General features: G+C 38.3%; 1 protein-coding gene across 5 annotated transcripts in view; it reads right to left on the reverse strand.

The window, feature by feature from the left end:
• TAFA1 (TAFA chemokine like family member 1) overlaps positions 1-15,719 on the reverse strand; it is a 778,535-nt gene that overhangs the window by 317,730 nt on the left and 445,086 nt on the right. The window lies entirely within an intron of this gene.

A 15,719-nucleotide genomic window follows, 5' to 3' on the forward strand; every position in this document is an offset into this window, starting at 1 on the left:
TTAGATAAGTGCTTGTTATTATATTATTGCTTAATAATTCAGCAACACACACAGAGTACAAAAAAAGAAAACCTTCAGTATGGTTTTTACAACTTGTTTGTCTAAAAATACAAGCCAAAGTAAAATGAGCAAAAGGGAAAGATGAGCAAAATAAACGACAAAAAAAAACCCACGGTGCAAACCAAAAAATCCTAATAAGACTCCCACTCTCATCCTGTGATACGTATGCACTCCAATTAATTTCTGAAGGTCATTTAGTAGTACAGTGTTGTAACATGCCTAAAAATATTTTCAACCTAGAGAGAAGAAAAGCAGAGAAATATGCTGATCTGGTACATAACCTTGAATTTAAAATTTAAAAAATACCCAAAGTGGTGTTTTTGTGCAGGGAAGGTGGGGAGATGTAAAATACTTTTCCCGGAAGTAAGTTATGACCTAATGAAATTATGGATGATGAGATGAATCTCAAAACAACAGTTAAATGCAATCCTGAGTGGTTCCGCTATAAAAAGCTACTCTTACTTAGCAAATAAGTGCATTCTGAGCACCATGTCCTCCACTCCGTGATATGTGCATAATGATAACATCTAACATCTCAGAGTTCATCAGCTACAAAATAGCCCCAAACATGGAAGTCTGAGGATTTCTCCTTTGATCAGTAAGGAGGAAACTCAGGGAGACACGTTTGATTTTCTTCAAGCCGTTCTCCATAGGGCAGCAGCTTGAAGCATCTTCTTATACTGTCAACCTTATCACATCACCTCTTCTAGGACTTCTTGCTACATTCTCTCTCTCTTGTAGCTTATTTCATATGTAATAGTTTATACCTCTTAATTCCCTACCTCTATATTGCCCCTCCTCCCTTCCCTCTCCCCACTGGTAACCACTAGTTTGCTCTCTGTATCTGTGTGTCTCTATATCTGTGTGTCTATTTCTTTTTTGTTATATTCATTAGTTTGTTGCAATTTTTAGATTCCACATATAAGTGATATCAGACAGTATTTGTCTTTCTCTGTCTGACTTATTTCACTTAGCATAATACCCTCTAAGTCCATCCATGTTATTGCAAATGGCAAAATGTCATTCTTTTTTATGCATGAGTAGTATTTCATTGTGTATATGTATATATTGATATATATATATATAAAATACATACACACACACACATAAATATCACATCTTCTTTATCCACTCATCTGTTGATGGACATTTAGGTTGTTTCCATGTCTTGGCAATTGTAAACAGTCCTGCTCTGAATATTGGGTTACGTGTATTTTTTTTGAATTAGTATTTCTAAACCTCTTACATGGATAACAAAGCCCTGGGCTATCCTGCCCTAGTTCCCCTCGCCAAGCTGATCTCATCATTCTGGCTCACCTTCCCTGTTATAGGCTGACTGGTCTTCTTTCAGATCCTTGGGCATATCAAGCTCTTTCCGCCTCAAAGCATACACACGTGCTGATCTTTGACCAGGAATGCTTTTCCCTGAGCTGTTCTTCCAAACACCCTTTGTCTCTCAGTTATTAGCTTTATAGGTTCTGCCTCCTGGAAGCCTTCTCTGAATCCTGAATTATCATGCCCCTCTCCCCTTGGTAATCTCCATCTTAACCCCTTGCTTGCTTGCCTCCTAATAACTATCATAATTCATGATTATTTGTCTGATTACTCCTTTCCACCAGATTATTGGCTAGATGAGAAAGGGACTCTGCCTACCCTATTCACCATTGTACCAGCGTCAAATCAGAGTGTCTGGCACAATGGAAACAACTGATAAGTATGCAGTGTATGATTGAGTGGATGAACAAATGACATATTGAAAAATCATTTTAATAGATAGCTAATGGGAACCTGCTGTATAGCACAGGGAGCTCAACTCCATGCTCTGTGATGACCTAGATGGGGGGGACGGGGGTGGTGTGGGAGGGAGGTCCAACAGGGAGGGGAGATACGTATGCATATGGCTCGTTCACCTTCTTGTACAGCAGGAACTAACACAACATTGTAAAGCAGTTATACTCCAAAGAAAAAAAGTCATTTTGTTTCGGCTGCTGCAAAGCAACATAATAATAGCTATCATGTACAAGGCACTCTGCTTAGCAGTGTTATCTTTTTTAACTTTTATAACAATCCTCTGAAGTAGCTACTATTATCACCATCACATCATAGAAACAAAAACAGAAACAGAAGTTTAAAGGCTTTAAGTTATTTGTCCAAAACCCAGACAGATAATACAGGGATCAGGAACAGTGTCTGAACCCAGTTCTGTCTTAAGAGTTCCAGTTTGTAACTAGTACACACACAGTTAATGTTAAATCTCTTGTTGAAACTCAGGAGGTCCTAATTATTCAGATTGGGACTATATTTTAGATAACTGCCTAAAACCACATTTAAACTTGTACCCAAGATGATGATGTATCTAATCACAAATTGACTATAATAGGAGTTCACTCCTATTATATTCTTTTTTTTTTTAACATCTTTATTGGGGTATAATTGCTTTACAATGGTGTGTTAGTTTCTGCTTTATAACAAAGTGAATCAGTCATACATAAACATATGTTCCCATACGTCTTCCCTCTTGCATCTCCCTCCCTCCCACCCTCCCTATCCCACCCCTCCAGGCTGTCACAAAGCACCGAGCCAATATCCCTGTGCCATGCGGCTGCTTCCCACTAGCTATCTACCTTACTACGTTTGTTAGTGTGTATATGTCCATGACTCTCTTTCGCCCTGTCACAGCTCACCCTTCCCCCTCCCCATAACCTCAAGTCCGTTCTCTAGGCCTATTATATTCTTGATAACTACAGCTAGAAGCCTCAGGATGGCAAGTTTCCCTCTTCAAAAGAGCAAAGTGATAGTAAAGGAGCATAGAACCCCAGGACTTTTTTTATTTAGTGAGGTTCTCCCTTTAGCCACTAGCTCTGCAGCTACATCTACAGGAAGTCAAATGTGTACAGCAGTTTTCTAAAATGTGCATAGGAAAGTTGAGATCCACTAAAGCTGCTAAGCATTAATGTTGACGTACCAATTAAATATCCCAGAACAGTCCATAGGAGCATGCCTTGGTGTCTCCTTCGCAGAAAAATAGAGGCAACTAAGGAATTCACTGAGTTCCACTGCAGTGAAACATGTTACCATTTGTGCCTAATTAGAATTACTCCTTTTCCCTTTTAATTGCATTCCTATGTATACTCATCCCTGTTTATGTACTATAAATAGTGATACCCTCTGAGTTACTGTAATATTTACAGTTTGAGTAAGGTCTATGAAGATACCTGTGAAAATACCAGGTCACGATGATCACCAGTCCATAAAACATCTTAATTCAAATGTCACCAAGAATCTGATGAGAAGTATAGTGAATCATAAACAACCAAATCAATTCTCTGCCATATTCCTCCTAGATCTGGCAAACAATCTACTCCCAGGTGGAGCTTTTGTGCTCAGTTCCATTCCAGAGTACAACTTTACAGCAGAGTTATAAGCCCCTAAATTGCTGATACAACCTTAATTATTGCTATGCTGGTGACATTGTTCTAATGAACTCTTTGCTATTTTACGTGGTCTGGGTATCCCAGAAGAAGCATTGTCTAAATGTATAAACACACTGGTCAGGGTTTAGTGGGATATTTTTGGAATAGAGTAGTGGTAGGTGTGGGTGTGCAGCTTTTAGTGAAAATATGAATTATGTAAATTTTAATGAGTGACAACAAATGGTGACGGTGTTTGCCATTATAGAAAACACCTGCAATAATATAACTCCTTCCAATTTAGAAAATTTACCAAGATGAAAATGGAGATTAAATGATCTGTAAATTTTATTTATATTTACATTATTTTCTATATTGCCTTCAACAGCAATAATTTGGCTTTCAAACTGTAATACCAGCCACCTTTTTTCAGTTCCATGCAAACCAGTGCTTCTGAAAATGTAGTGAGTGTGCTTGCCAAGCACAATCCGGTTAAAATTCACATTTAGATTCTGCGTGTCTGTAATGGGGCCTAGAACTGCGCATTCCTCCCAAGCTGCTGATCCTTATTACCGTTTACTTGGAATGAAGTTTTTACAAGATATTTTAGTCCCTGTGTTACGATTTTTGTAACATTCAAAAATCACTTTGGAGGACCTTCAAGATGGTGGAGGAGTAAGACATGGAGATCACCTTCTTCCCCACAAATACATCTACACATGGAACAACTCCTACAGAACACCTACTGAACACTGGCAGAAGACCACAGACCTCCCAAAAGGCAAGAAACTCTGCAAGTTTCTGGGTAGGGCAGGAGAAAAAAGAAAAAACAGAGACAAAAGAATAGACATGGGACCTGCACCAGTGGGAGGGAGCGGTGAAGGAGGAAAAGTTTCCACACTCAAGGAAGCCCCTTTACTGGAGGAGACGAGGGGTGGCAGTGGGGAAGCTTCGGACCCGCGGAGGAGAGCGCAGCAACAGGGGTGCGGAGGGCAAAGCGGAGAGATTCCAGCACAGAGAATCGGTGCTGACCGGCACTCACCAAGCCCGAGAGGCTGGACTGCTCACCCGCCGGGGCCGGCGGGGGCTGGGAGCTGGGACTCGGGCTTCGGATGTCGGATCCCAGGGAGAGGACTGGGGTTGGCTGCATGAACACAGCCTGAAGGGGGCTAGTGCGCCACAGGTAGGTGGGAGGGAGTCCGGGAAAAGGTCTGGAGCTGCCGAAGAGGCAAGACACCATTGTTTCGGGGTACGTGAGGAGAGGGGATTCAGATCACAACCTAAACGAGCTCCAGAGATGGGCGTGAGCCGCAGCTATCAGCGCGGACCGCAGAGATGGGCATGAAACGCTAAAGCTGCTGCAGCCGCCACCGAGAAGCCTGTGTGCAAGCACAGGTCACTATCCACACCTCCCCTTCCAGGGAGCCTGTGCAGCCCGCCACTGCCAGGGTCCCGTGATCCAGGGACAACTTACGCGGGAGAACGCACGGCGTGCCCCAAGCTGGTGCAACGTCACTCTGGCCTCTGCTGCAGCAAGCTCGCCCCGCATTCCGACCCCTCCCTGCCCCCGGCCTGAGTGAGCCAGAGCCCCCTAATCAGCTGCTCTTTAAGCCCCTACTGTCTGGGCAAAGAACAGACGCCAGAGGACAACCTACATGCAGAGGCGGGGCCAAATCCAAAGCTGACCCCCAGGAGCTGTGCGAACAAAGAAGGGAAAGGGAAATCTCTCCCAGCAGCCTCAGAAGCAGCGGATTAAATCTCCACAATCAAGTGGGTTTTTATCACTGGTGGATTTGTTTATTGGTGAGGCTGCTCTCTTTGGTTTTTATTACTTTTATTTTTTTAATAATATATTTTAATTTTTATTTTAATAACTTTATTTTAATTTCTTTTTTTTCTCCCTTTTCTTCTGAGCCGTGTGGCTGACAGGGTCTTGGTGCTCTGGCCGGTGTCAGGCCTGTGCCTCTGAGGTGGGAGAGCTGAGCTCAGGACACTGGTCCACCAGAGACCTCCTGGCCCTACATAATATCAATTAGTGAGAGCCCTCCCAGAGATCTCCGTCTCAGTGCTAAGACCCAGCTCCACTCAATGACCAGCAAACTCCAGTGCTGGACACCCCATGCAAAGAACTAACAAGACAGGAACACAACCCACCCATTAGCAGAGATGCTGCCTAAGATCATAATAAGTTTACAGACACCCCAAAACACATCACTGGACATGGTCCTTCCCACCAGAAAGACAAGATACAGCCTCATCCACCAGAACACAGGCACCAGTCCCCTCCACCAGGAAGCCTACACAACCCAATGAACCAACCTTACCCACTGGGGGCAGACACCAAAAACAACAGGGACTACAAACATGCAGCCTGCGAAAGGGAGCCCCCAAACACAGTATGTTAAGCAAAAGGAGAACACAGGGAAATACGCAGCAGATGAAGGAGCAAGGTAAAAACCCACCAGACCAAACAAATGAAGAGGAAATAGGCAGTCTACCTGAAAAAGAATTCAGAGTAATGATAGTAAAGATGATCCAAAATCTTGGAAATAGAATGGAGAAAACACAAGAAATGTTTAACAAGGACCTAGAAGAAATAAAGAGCAAACAAACAGTGATGAACAACACAATAAATGAAAAGTTCTCTAGAAGGAATCAATAGCAGAATAACTGAGGTAGAAGAATGGATAAGTGACCTGGAAGATAAAATAGTGGAAATAACTACTGCAGAGCAGAATAAAGAAAAAAGAATGAAAAGAACTGAGGACAGTCTCAGAGATCTCTGGGACAACATTAAACTCACCAACATATGAATTAGAGGGGTCCCAAAAGAAGAAGAGAAAAAGAAGGGGACTGAGAAAATGTTTGAAGAGATTATAGTTAAAAACTTCCCTAATATAGTAAAGGAAGTAGTCAATCAAGTCCAGGAAGCACAGAGAGTCCCATACAGGATAAATCCAAGGAGAAACACGCCAAGACACATATTAATCAAACTATCAAAAATTAAATAAAAAGAAAAAATATTAAAAGCAGCAAGGGAGGGCTTCCCTGGTGGCTCAGTGGTTGAGAGTCCGTCTGCCGATGCAGGGGACACGGGTTTGTGCCCCGGTCCAGGAAGATCCCACATGCTGTGGAGTGGTTAGGCCTGTGAGCCATGGCTGCTGAGCCTGCCAACCGGAGCAAAAAAAAAAAAAAAAAAAAAGCAGCAAGGGAAAAACAACAAATAACATACAAGGGAATCCCTATAAGGTTAACAGCTGATGTTTCAGCAGAAACTCTGCAAGCCAGAAGGGAGTGCCAGAACATATTTAAAGTTATGAAAGGGAAAAATCTACAACCAAGATTACTCTACCCAGCAAGATTCTCATTCAGATTCGAAGGAGAAATTAAAATCTTTACAGACAAGCAAAAGTTAAGAGAATTCAGCAGCAATGAACAAACTTTACAACAAATGCTAAAGGAACTTCTCTAGGCAAGAAACACAAGAGAAGGAAAAGACCTACAATAACAAACCCAAAACAATTAAGAAAATGGTAATAGGAACATACATATCAATAATTACCTTAAATGTAAATGGATTAAATGCTCCAACCAAAAGACACAGACTGGCTGAATGGATACAAAAACAAGACCCATATATATCCTGTCTACAAGAGACCCACTTCAGACCTAGGACACATACAGACTGAAAGTGAGGGGATGGAAAAAAATATTCCATGCAAATGGAAATCTAAAGAAAGCTGGAGTAGCAATTCTCGTATCAGGCAAAATAGACTTTAATCGTAAAGCAATTATACCCCAATAAAGATGTTAAAAAAATAATAAAATAAAATAAAATAAAGACTATTATGAGAGACACAGAAGGACACTACATAATGATCAAGGGATCAATCCAAGAAGAAGATATAACAATTGTAAATATTTATGCACCCAACATAGGAGCACCTCAATACATAAGGCAAATACTAACAGCCATAAAAGGGGAAATCAACAGTAACACAAATATAGTAGGAGACTAACACCCCACTTTCACCAATGGACATATCAACCAAAATGAAAATAAATAAGGAAACACAAGCTTTAAATGACACATTAAACAAGATGGGCTTCATTGATATTTATAGGACATTCCATCCAAAAACAATAGAATACACTTTCTTCTCATGTGCTCGTGGAACATTCTCCAGGATAGATCATCTTGGGTCACAAATCAATCCTTGGTAAATTTAAGAAAATTGAAATCGTATCAAGTATCTTTTTGGACCACAACACTATGAGACTAGATACCAATTACAGGAAAAAATGTGTAAAAAGTACAAACATACGGAGGCCAAACAGTACACAACTAAATAACCAAGAGATCGCTGAAGAAATCAAAGAGGAAATCAAAAAATACCTAGAAACAAATGACAATGAAAACACGACGGCCGAAAACATATGGGATGCAGCAAAACCAGTTCTAAGAGGGAAGTTTACAGCAGTAGAATCCTACCTCAAGAAACAAGAAAAATCTCAAATAAACAACCTAACCTTACACCTAAAGCAATTAGAGAAAGAAAAACAAAACAAAAAAACCCCCAAAGCTAGCAGAAAGAAAGAAATCATAAACATCAGATCAGAAATAAATGAAAAAGAAATGAAGGAAATAGTAGCAAAGATCAATAAAACCAAAACCTGGTTCTTTAAGAAGATAAACAAAACTGATAAACCATTAGCCAGACTCATCAAGAAAAAAAGGGAGAAGACTCAAATCAATAGAATTAGAAATGAAAAAGGAGAAGTAACAACTGACACTGCAAAAATAGCAAGGATCATGAGAGATTGCTACAAGCAACTATATGCCCATAAAATGGACAACCTGGAAGAAATGGACAAATTCTTAGAAAAACACAACCTTCCAAGACTGAACCAGGAAGATATAGAAAACATAAACAGACAAATCACAAGCAGTGAAATTGAAACGGTGACTAAAAATCTTCCAACAAAAGCCCAGGACCACATGGCTTCACAGGCGACTTGTAACAACCGTGTAGAGAAGAGCTAACACCTACCCCTCTCAAACTCTTGCAAAATATAACAGGGGGAGGAACACTCCCAAACTCATTCTATGAGGCCACCATCACCCTGATACCCAAACCAGACAAAGATGTCACAAAAAAAGAAAACCGCAGGTCAATATCACTGATGAACATAGATGTAAAAATCCTCAACAAAATACTAGCAAACAGAATCCAGCAGCACATTAAAAGGATCATACACCATGATCAAGTGGGGTTTATCCCAGGAATGCAAGGATTCTTCAATATACGCAATTCAATCAATGTGATACACTGTATTAACAAATTGAGGGATACAAACCATAGATTATCTCGGTAGATGCAGAAAACCTTTTGACAAAATTCAACACCCATTTATGACAAAAACTCTCCAGAAAGTAGGCATAGAGGGAAGTTATCTCAACATAATAAAGGTCATATGTGACAAACCCACAGCCAACATTGTTCTCAATGGTGAAAACCTGAAACCATTTCCACTAAGATCAGGAAAGACAAGGTTACGCACTCTCACCACTATTATTCAACACTGTTTTGGAATTTTTAGCCATGGCAATCAGAGATGAAAAAGAAATAAAAGGAATCCAAATCGGAAAAGAGGAAGTAAAACTGTCACTGTTTGCAGATGACATGATACTATACATAGAGACTCCTAAAGATGCTACCAGGAAACTACTAGAGCTAATCAATGGAACTGGTAAGGTAGCAGGATACAAAATTAATGCACAGAAATCTCTTGCATTCCTATACACTAATGATGAAAAATATGAACGGGAAATCTGAAAGAAACACTACTATTTACCACTGCAACAAAAAGAGTAAAATACCTAGGAATAAACCTACCTAAGGAGACCAAAGACCTGTATGCAGAAAACTATGACACTGATGGAAGAAATTAAAGATGATACAAACAGATGGAGAGACATACCATGTTCTTGGATTGGATCAACATTGTCAAAATTACTATACTACCCAAAGCAATCTACAGATTCAATGCAATCCCTATCAAATTACCACTGGCATTTTTCACAGAACTAGAACAAAAAAATTTCACAATTTGTATGGAAACCCAAAAAACCCCCAATAGCCAAAGCAATCTTGAGAAAGAAAAACAGAGCTGGAGGAATCAGGCTCCCTGACTTCAGACTACACTACAAAGCTACAGTAATCAAGACAGTATGGCACTGGCACAAAAACAGAAACATAGATCAATGGAACAGGATAGAAAGCCCAGACATAAACCCACGCGCATATGGTTACCTTATGTTTGATAAAGGAGGCAAGAATATACAATGGAGAAAAGACAGCCTCTTCAATAAGTGGTGCTGGGAAAACTGGACAGCTACATGTAAAAGAATGAAATTAGAACACTCCCTAACTCCATACACAAAAATAAACTCAAACTGGGTTAAAGATCTAAATGTAAGGCCAGACACTATAAAACTCTTAAAGGAAAACATAGGCAGAACACTCTATGACATAAATCACAGCAAGATCCTTTTTGACCCACCTCCTAGAGAAATGGAAATAAAAACAGAAATAAACAAATGGGACCTAATGAAACTTAAAAGCTTTTGCATAGCAAAGGAAACCATAAACTAGACGAAAAGACAACCCTCAGAATGGGAGAAAATATTTGTAAACAAAGCAACTGATAAAGGATTAATCTCCAAAATATGCAAGCAGCTCATGCAGCTCAATATGAAAAAAACAAACAACCCAATCCAAAAATGGGCAGAAGAGCTAAACAGACATTTCTCCAAAGAAGATATATGGATTGCCAACAAACACATGAAAGGATGCTCAACGTCACTAATCATTAGAGAAATGCAAATCAAAACTACAATGAGGTATCACCTCACACCGGTCAGAATGGCCATCATCAAAAAATCTACAAACAATAAATGCTGGAGAGGGTGTGGAGACAAGGGAACCGTCTTGTACTGTGGTGGGAATGTACATTGATACAGCCTCTATGGAGAACAGCATGGAGGTTCCTTAAAAAACTAAAAATAGAGCTACCATCTGACCCAGCAATCCCACTACTGGGCAAATACCCTGAGAAAACCATAATTCAACAAGAGTCATGTACCACAATGTTCATTGCAGCACTATTTACAATAGCCAAGAAATGGAAGCAACGTAAGTGTCCATCAACAGATGAATGTATAAAGAAGATGTGACACATATATACAATGGAATATTACTCATTCTTGTAAAGAAACGAAATTGAGTTATCTGTAGCGAGGTGGATGGACCTAGAGTCTGTCATACAGAGTGAAGTAAGTCAGAAAGAGAAAAACTAATGCATATATATGGAATCTAAAAAAAAAAAAAAATGGTTCTGAAGAACCTAAGGGTAGAACAGGAATAAAGATGCAGATGTAGAGAATGGACCTGAGGACATGGGGAGGGGGAAGGGTGAGTTGAGACGAAGTGAGATAGTGGCATGGACATATATACACTACCAAATGTAAAAGAGATAGCTAGTGGGAAGCTGCCACACAGCACAGGGAGATCAGCTCGGTGCTTTGTGATCACCTAGAGGGGTGGAATAAGGACGGTGGTAGGGAGACATAAGAGGGAGGGGATATGGGGATATATGTATATGTTTAGCTGATTCACTTTCTTATACAGCAGCAACTGACACAACAATGGAAAGCAATTATACTCCAATAAAGATGTTAAAAAAATAAAATTAAAAAGGTAAAAAGAAACAGTTAAAAAAATCACTTTGTATATAAGTGACAGATTCACACCAAGAAATATGTTATGTTGAAAACTGGAGATACGATTTTTAAAAAATTTGAAATCCTATAACTTGTTACCTAAACATTCTTTCAGTAATGATTGTCATGCTGTTTAAAGAAAAAAAAAAGAAAAGAAAGCTTCGATAAATCATTGACTCTGGAAATGAAGAGAGTCACTTCAAAATTCCATGAGGAAAGGCAAACAACCAGTATGACAAACCACGTGCTAATTTAGGAAAAGAGTCCTAAGAAAGAAATCAGTGCTGACAAGACAAAAAGCAGGGTGAAAGCAATTATTTGAAGATTCACATCCCCCATCCTTTACATGTACTCTCAGAGGAAAATGAATCTTGAATCCTGCAAGTTTATTAAGTGTTTGAGGTTTTCAAAATACACTGTCTGGATAAATATATGAACCCCCATATATTTAAAATCTAGAAAAAGATAAAACAAGGAACCTCACAATATACTATTTCTCAGGTTCTCTTTGTTTCAGGTTTGACATCTCAAAATGATTAAATGCTCTTTTACAACATGAGGATATTCCACTGCCTTTAAGAAAATCTTAGGAGGTGGGCTGGCTTAAAAGCTGTAGTCCCTAAGCTCAGTATGAAAAAGCATCATGTGGATATTAGGCCACATTCTGTGACTACAGATTCTAATTTCTACTCTGAAAAAAATAAAAATAAAACCAAAGCAATGAACACAGAACACTGCTATTAAGCTTGGAGGATTTCCTCAAAATATGTACCTTTATCAAGAGTACTGGGATATTCAAAAATCAACCTACACAGGAAAGTGAAGAGGCTATTAAGTGTACTATAGAAATGAATACATGTTGTGTTGTATTTATTAGAAGAATTACATCTCCCACTTGTCAGAAAACGCATATATTTATAGGTGTGAACTGCCACTCACGTATTTGCAAAATGGCTTTGGAATGATGTGTGTGATTCACGACTTTGACATTGCATCAAATGAAATGTTAGTAACAGAGAAACAGACACACTAATTAATATTATATGCACTCAAAGTTTGTGGTACTTCAAATGGTTTAAAGTTTACCTTTTAGGGACCATGAGATTTTGTTGGGGAGGAATATAGGGATCTCAAAGAAAATATCTAAGACACAGAGATATGTATTTAAATATAAAGACCTTATATACAGACCTTAGGGTGATACAGCTGAAAAATCCGTCAGAAGTTATCTAGTCTGGGAAGTTTCAACTTTTCTTTTTAGCCAATCAAAACATTGTACAATATATAAAACAGATAAATCAGATGTGCTCTGGATGGGTCCCTCTGCTCTCTTGTCCTCTCACACTTTTCCCACAGTGTGCCGCCTTCTTCAGCTTCTGAAGGTGATAACCTGGAGTAAATTGTTCTGCCACTTGTCTAATATGACCCCCCATTTTACTCCAGAATTATGAAATGGCTTGTCAAATAGCACACCTGTACTTGGTGTCAAAACTTGAACTAGGATTCTAGTTCAGTTCTCCTTATTCTTAGTCCACAATGGTGGTCCACCCTGATACTGTGTTGCCCCAGTTGATAGGACAGTTATAAATCTCTCCCAAGAATGTTCAGTAAAACATTAAGTTTTGCTCAATGTACACATCAGGGCAATGATTTTGTTGCTTCCTGATTTCAAATTGCTACACTTAACCCAAATTACTAGAGTATAATGACAGTTAAGAGTTTGAACGGTTTTTCTTCTTTTTTAATAACAGCTTTATTGAGATTCAATTCAAAAACCCTAAAATTCACCCTAAAGTATAAAATTCAGTAGTTTTTAGCATATTCACAGTCTTGCAATCATCACTGCTATCTAGAGATAGAACATTTCATCACCTCGAAAAGACCCCATATCAATTAGTGTACCAGCCAGTCACTCCCTATTCCTCCCCACCTCCAGCACTGAAAACCACTAATCTACTTTCTATCTCTATGGATTTGCCTATTCTAGACATTTCATATAAAGAGGATCATAAATTATATAGCAGTTTTGACTGTCTGTGTTCACTTAACGTTTTCAAGGTTTATGCATGTTATAGCATGTAGCTGCACTTTATACCTTCCTATGGTCAAATAATATACTCTTCTAGGATAAACCGCATTTCCTTTATCCATTCAGTAGTTGATGGACATTTGGGTTGTCTCCAATTTTGGACTATTATGAATAATGCTGCTATAAACATTTGCGTATAGGATTTTTGGGTGGACGTATGCTTTCAGTTCTTTGGGGTACACACCTAGGAGTGGAATTGCTGAGTTATATGATAACTCTATGTTTAACATTTCAAGGAATTCACCACCTACTTTCTAGAGCATCTGCACCATTTTACAATCTAATCAGTAATGTATGGGCATATGAGGGTTCCACTTTCTCTATATCCTTTCCAATCCTTGTTATTGTCTTTCTTTTTACATTAGCCATCTTGGTGGGTGTGATTTTTCTGTTTCCTGAACGACCAATGATTTTGAGCATCTTTTCAAGGGCTTATTGGCCATTTGTATTGATAAATCTTCTTTGGAGAAATGTCTATTCAAATCTTTTGCCCATATTTAATTGAATTGTCTTTTTATTGTTTTCATTATTGAATTATGAATTCTTTATATATTCTAGACACTAGATACGTAACAGGTATGTGATTTGAAATTATTTTCAAATAAATTTTAAATTATTAAATTATTTTCAACTCCATTCTGGAGTTGTATTTTCACTTCTTGATGCTGTCCATTAAACACAAAAGTTTAGTGATAATAATAATAAAGTTCAATTTTTCTTTTGTTGCTTCTGTTTTTCATGTCACACCTAAGAAACTATTGCCTAATACAAAGTCACTAAGATTTACTCTCATTTTCTTCTAAAGTTTTGTAGTTTTAGCTCTTACATTTAGTTCTATAATCCATTATGAGTAATTTTTTAGATGGTATGAGGTAGAGATATAACTTCACTTTTTTTTGCATGAAAATATCTAGTTGTTGAATAGACAATCTTTTCCCCACTGAACTGAGTTGGCTCCCTTGTCAAAATCAACTGACCAAAATGTAAGTTATCTTACATCATAAGGGTATATATAATATATATGGCATAAGGATGGAAATTATATAGTAATTCCAGAAACACACTGTTTTGTTTTTGCTATTCTGGTTCACTTGTATTTCCATATGAATTTTAGAATCAACGTGTCAAAATGCAAAAAACGTAGCTTGGAATTTTGACAGAAATTACATTAAATCTGTAAATAAATTTGGACAGTTTTTTCATCTTAACAAGATTAACTCTTTCAATCATGGACATATAATGCTTTTAAATTAATTAGGTATATAATTTCTTTCAATGATGTTTTGTAATTTTCAGTGTACAACTCTTGCACTTCTTTTGTTAAACTTATTCCTAAGTATTTTATTCTTTTTGTTGCTAGTGTAAATGGAATTTCTTTCTTAACCTCACCTTGGGACTCTTCATTACTACTACATAGAAATACAATTTTTTTTTTGTACTGATCTCGTACCCTGGAACTTTGCCAAACTCAGTTCTAATAAGTTTTTAGTGGATTCCCTACGATTTTCTATACCAAAATCATACCATCTGCAAATGGAAATAATTCTGTTTCTTCCTTTCCAATCTGTATGCCTGTTATTTCATTTTCATGCCTAATTTCCATGGCTAGAGCCTCCAAAACAGTATAGAAGTGGGGAGAACAGACATCCTTCTCTTGTTCCTGATCTTAGAGGAGAAAGCATTCAGTCTTTGACCATTAAGTGTGCTGTTAGCTGTAGGGGGTTTGTAGACATACTTTATTAGGTTTAGGAAGCTGCTTTCTATCCCTAGTTGTCACAAAGCTTGCTTTTCTTACTGATATTCAGCTGCATTTCTAGAGTAAGCACTTCTTTTGTGGGGAGGAAGATTCTTGGAGGTCCTTACTCCATTATTCTGCAACGGATTCCTAAAATGTCTTTCTTAACCTTCAAAATTTACCTTTTTTTCAACTAACATACTGTATCATTACCAGGACAGCAAACCTTCTGACCAACCACTGAAGGCAACCAGCCTTCAATCTTTTGAGAATCTACCACAAATCTAAGTTGCTTTTTTCTGCCTCACCACCATAATCTATTCCTGTAAAACCTAGTTAAAATCTAACTTCTCTCTTCACAAAACCAACAGAATGAGATATAGATTCATGATCATCAGAGTTTTGCATGCATCCAGTAATGTGAACCTTTCACGTCATGCTCTTGTCTTTGGCCATGAAATTCTGTATTTATCTATTGTTGAGAGAGAAATTAGCCCAAAATGTATTGGCCTAGAGCAATTATCATCATGGATTAGCCATAAAATCCTATCTATTAAACAGATGATGTTCAGGGCTATGTGATTAAGCAGCTATTGCTGCCTGGTTTCTGTGGAAAAGGAAATTAAAGCTGGTTTGTTGAAT

This window comes from Globicephala melas, chromosome 11 (genome assembly GCF_963455315.2).
Source record: "Globicephala melas chromosome 11, mGloMel1.2, whole genome shotgun sequence".
Lineage (NCBI taxonomy): Eukaryota > Metazoa > Chordata > Mammalia > Artiodactyla > Delphinidae > Globicephala > Globicephala melas.